The sequence below is a fragment of the Nannospalax galili genome, unplaced genomic scaffold (genome assembly GCF_000622305.1).
Source record: "Nannospalax galili isolate Female #2095 unplaced genomic scaffold, S.galili_v1.0 scaffold747, whole genome shotgun sequence".
Lineage (NCBI taxonomy): Eukaryota > Metazoa > Chordata > Mammalia > Rodentia > Spalacidae > Nannospalax > Nannospalax galili.
Genome location: NW_008357686.1, coordinates 1,870,575 through 1,876,256, shown reverse-complemented (window position 1 = coordinate 1,876,256; position 5,682 = coordinate 1,870,575).

Below are 5,682 nucleotides of genomic sequence, written 5' to 3'. Positions count from 1 at the left end.
TATGACTCATCTGCTCCTTAGTGAACAAAAAGCAGCAGGGAATGGTGACACATTTGGATGGCAAGTTCCAGGTCACCCTGGGCTATATAGCAAGACCCTGTTTCAAAATACTAAAACAAGCTGGGGATGGTGGTGAACATCTTCAACCCCAACACTCAGGAGGCAGAGGCAGGCGGATCTCTGTGAGTTCAAGGCCAGCCTAGTCTACAAAGCAAGTTCCAGGCCAGCTGGGGCTATAGGGAGACCCAATCTCAAAAAGACAAAAAAAATTTTTAAATCAAAAGAAAGAAAGGGAAGAGTGGACAGGAGTAGCAGGGAGGTGGGCGGTGACAATGATCAGTACACGAGGCACACACATGTGAAATTGCAAAATAATAAAATATATTAAAAAATAAAAACAATGTCTGAACTAGATAGATGGCCCAGTGATTAAGAGCATGTACTGCTGTTGCAGAAGACTTGAGTTCAGTTCCCAGCACTCACATTAGACAGCTCACAACCACCTGTAGCTACAGCTCCAGTGGGCTCCAACACCTGTACAGGCATCTGTACTCATGTACACATACCTCTCTATAGACATACCTATAAGTTTTTTAAAATCTTAAAAAATAACTTTTAAAGAAGTCATCTTTCATTCCACCAGAACAGCTATTACAGCTTATGTATTCTGAAATGGGAAATAAAGTCAATGAAGAGTGATTAAAAAATAAAAATAAATAAATAATTAAAACGAAGTAAGAAGTGAACTAAAACTGTTTAAACATTTTAAAATTTAATTTTATCTCTTTTTTTTGGTCTTTTTTTTGAGACAGGGTCTCCCTGTAGCCCCAGCTGCCCTGGAACTCACTGTGTAGACCAAGCTGGCCTTGAACTCACAGAGATCTGCCTTGCCTCTGCCTCCCAAGTGCTGGGATTAAAGGCGTGCGCCACCACGCCCGGCTTAATTTTATCTTTTTATGTGTATGAATATTACACCTGTGTGTATGTAAGTGCACCCATGTCATGCAGTGCCCACAGAAGCCAGAAGAGGGCATCAGATCCCCTAGAATTGGAGTTACAGATGGTTGTTAGCTGCCATGTGGGTGCTGGGCTTTAAACCTGGGTCTTTTGTAAGAATAGCCAGTGCTTTTAACTGCTGAGCCATCTCTCCAGCCCCTGAAGCTGGTTACAGGAGAGAAGATTCTCTTCTTTTTTATTTTTATTATATTTATTTGTGTTTGTGTGTGTGTAAATGGACACATACATGGAAGAGCACGCCTATGGAAGCCAGAAGACAACTTGTGGAAGTTGGATCTCTCCTTCCACCATGTAGGTTCTGGAGATCAAACTCAGGTGTTAGGCTTGGTGGCAAGTGCCTTAACCCCTAAGCCATCTCTCTGGCTCAAGATTCTCTTCTTAATCTAATTTTAGTTCGTTTCTTCTGAACCCTCTTTGCAACTAGACCTTGGCCCTTGTTCAGTCTTTGGCCTATTCATTCTAGGACTAGGAAAGAATTCTAGGAAGCCATCTCTCCACCCTTGATATCTGATCACCTCTGAGATAAGTTCTTCTTTAAAGTTTTCATTTATGGGACTGGAGAGATGGATTGGAGATTAAGAGTACTGGTTGCTCTTGGAGAGGACCCAGGTTTGATTCCCAGCACCCACACGGTGGCCAATAACCATTCTAACTCCAGTTCCAGGGGATTCAACACCCTCTTCTAGCCTCAGCACACATTGCACAACATGGATGCACCTGCATACAAGAAGGCAATGTACTCGTACACATAAAAAAATAATTAAAAAACTTTTAAAAATGGTGTTTTTATTTACTTATTTTTCTTTTTTTTAACACACTTGAGTGTTTTGCCTGCAGGTATGTAAGTGTATCAAAGCTTGTAATGACCAAAGAGGCCAGAAGAGGACATCAGATTCCCTGGAACTGGAGTTCTGGATGGTTGGTTGCCCCCATGTGGATTCTGGGAACCAAACCCAGGTCCTTCTGAGAACAGCCAGTGCTCTTAATCCCTGAGCCATCTTTCCAGCCCCCTGATCAAGTTCTTTACCCCCTACTTTTGATGTTTAGATGTTTGGCCACTGTCTTTGACAAGACTATTAGGTCAGTTTAGCATAAAACCTCTCTACTCTTTGTTTTTGTTTGTTTTCCTTTACAGTGCTGAGGATGGAACCCATGGCTTTGCACATACAAGGCAAGCAATCTGCCACTGAACTACATCCCTGGCCCAAGAATCCCCCTACTCTTGATGTCTCCTCTTGCCTATCTTGCACTGTCTTGGGTTCCATGTCCAGCTGCTTTCAGTCTCCAGTAATGCATAAACAGGGTGGTAGCACACACCTGTACTCCTAACACTGGGGAGGTGAAGGCAGGAGGATTAGAAATTCAAGTTCATCCTTGGCTACCTAGTAAGTTTAAGTTTGAAGCTAGCCTGAGATACATGTCTCAAAACAACATGAGGCTTGGGAGATGACTTAGTGGTTAAAGCATTTGCTATTCAAGCAGGAGGATCAGAGTTTGGATCCCCAGAACCCACATAAATTCTGGATAGGCATGATAGCCCACTTGTAATTCCAATGCTCAGAAGGTGGACACAGGGATCCTCTGAACAAGCTGGCTAGCTAGACCAGACAAATTGGTGAGCTACAGGTATAATTAAGAGACCCTACCTCAGTGAATAAGGCGAAGAACAATCAGGGAATGTACCTAACATCAACCATGTGCCTCCATACACAAGCACAAACATATGTACACGTACATTTGAGAAAAACATCAATAAATCCATGAGGAGCTGGGTATGACAGCTCATAGTTTTAATCCCAGCACTTAAGAGGCTAAAGCAAAAAGATTGTGAGTCCCAGGCCAGCCTAAGCTATACAGCAAGACTTTGTCTCATATAATGATGATGATGATGATGATGATGACGATGACGATGATAATGATAATAATAATAATAATAATAATAATAGCAATAGGGTTGAAGAGATAGCTCAGTGGTTAAGAGCACTGACTGCTCTTGTAAAAGACCTGGATTCAGTTCCCAACACCCACATGATGGCTAACAACCATCCATAATTCCAGTTCCAGGAGATCCAACACCCACGTCTAACCTCTGCAAGCACTGCATGCGTGAATGCATTTATATATGTTCAGACAAAATACTCGTATACATAAAATAAATAACTTAAAATAATAACTAATAAAAATTTAAAAGTCCATGAGGAATATATCACATTTGAGACCAATATTTTCTTTCCAGAAGTTCAACATAGGGGCTGGAGAGATGGCTCAGTGGTTAAGAACACTGGCTGCTCTTACAGAGGACCTGGGTTCGAGTCCCAGCACCCACATGGTAGCTAACAACCATCTGTAACTCTGGTTCCAGAGGATCTGACTCCCTCTTCTGACTTCCTCCAGCATTGCACGACATGGGTACACTTCCACACATGCAGGCAATACACTCGGACCGAACACATAAAATAAAAACAATCCCAGCACTCAGGAGGCAGAGGCAGGCAGATCTCTATGAGATCGAGGCCAGCCTGATCCACATAGCAAGTTTCAAGTCACTGGAAGACCCTGTCTCAAAAAGACCAAATAAATAATTAAATAAATAAATACAAATAAATATTTTTTTTTTAAAGTTCAACGTAGCCGGATAGAAACAGATTTCTGCTGTATTTGTTTGGTTTTGTGGTGCTAGATCTGGAACCCTAGCTTTGTGCATGCAGGGGATGCACTCTACCACTGAGCTATATCGCCAGCTTTTGTGATCATTGACTCTTGATTCTCCTAACTCCTCAAATGCTTTGTTTCAATTCCTGAATACATTTAGTGGGTATCTTGACCTTTGGTGGTATGAAGGGAAATAATATATGGTCACCCCCCAAATGTGCTACCAGTGTGGTAGGAGACAGTCATCAAGGCCAGGGAGCACAGAGAAAGGGGCATAATTCCTACGAGAAGAAGAGGCTAGCCAGTTGGCTGGGGATTAGCTCAGTTGGTAGAGGGATTGCTTAACATGTATGAGGTTCTGGGTTCGATCCCCAATATCTCATAAACCAAGTGTAGTGGTACACACCTGTAATCCTATCAATCAGGAGGTTGAGACAGGAGAATCAGTAGTTCAAGGTCAGCATTAGCTAGATAGTTTGAGATCAGATTGGGTTACATGAGATCCTGTATCAAAGGAGTAAGAGGAAGGAGGCCTAGGAAGAGGAAGAGGAGGTAGAGGGGGGAAGAGAGGGAGGACAGAAGGGGGAAGGAGGCAGCCACAGCTGGGAATCAAGAAGCCTTCAAAGGGGAAGTAACCTTAGATCTTGGATTTGTGAGCCTGGTGTGGTGATACACTATAATGCCGAGACTCTGGGTTAGAGGCAGGAGGATCACTGCAAGTTCAAGACCAGCCTGGGCTACAGAATGAGACTCCATCTCAAAATGAACAAACAAACTAATACCTGGGGTTTGAAATATAGATAGAAGTCCTGGAAAAGCTTAGGGAAGATATGCCAGGTAGAGGAACACATGAACGAAGGCATCAAAAGCATGCAGATGTGAATCCCTATGTCATGTTTGGAGGTGATTGATGGTTCAATCTAAACTGTGGACTGCTAAGGGGCTAATCTGTGAACCAGGTCTTTAAGGTATGTATATATGCAAAGGAATTTCGACCTTATCCTAGAATGCAGATCATGGGAAGCCTTCAAAGTGTTTTTTGTACTTATTATTTTTATTATATGTGTATGAGTGTTTTGCCTGCATGTATGTAAGTGCCCCTGTGTCATGCAATGCCCTCAGAGGTCAGAAGAGGGCATCAAATCCCCTGGAACTGGAGTTACAGATGTTTTTTAGTTGCCATGTATGTGCTGGGAATCGAACCTGAGTCCTCTACAAGAGCAGTCAGTGCTCTTAACCACAAAGCCATCTCTCCTGCCCCCAAAGTGTTTTTAAACCAGAACGGTTATGTTCACAATTGGAAGGGTAAACAGTAAGGGGGAGACAATTTGAGAGACTTAGTAGCTGTGTGAGCATGAGAGAGGTGCAAGCCTGTTCTAAGACAGTGGCATGTTGGGGAGGGGGCTAGGGTATGGCTCAATGGTAGAATGTTTGCCTAGAATACAGGAGTCTCTCAGTTCCATCCCCAATACCACAAAAAAAATATTGGAGTGACGTCAATGAGATGGTCAGCAGGTAAAAATTCTTGCTGTATGAAAGCCTTTAATCCCAGCACTTGTGAGGCAGAGGCAGGTGGATCTCTGTGAGTTCAACGCCAGCCTGGTCTACATAGCAAGTTCCAAGCCAGTTGGGGCTACAAGGAGACCCCGTCTCAAAAACCAAACCAAACCAAACCAAACCAACCAAACAAACAAACAAAAAATCTTGCTGTACAAACCTAACAACTGGAGTTCCAGAAAGCCAGGTGCCCATCGGTAGTCCTAGCACTCCTAGAGCAAGATGGGAGGTGGAGACGAGAATGGAGCTAGAGCTCTCATAAACAGTGCAGTGGCAAAAACAAGAGGGACCCTGTCTCAAAAACAAGGTGGAGGCAAAAAACCGTTCCCAAAAGTTGTCTTCTGATTACAAGCACATGCATACACCTCTCTGTCTTTGCCTCTGTCTCTCCGTTTCTGTTTCCATGTCTCTGTCTCTCTGTCTCTGTCTCTGTCTCTCTATTGCATACACACACAA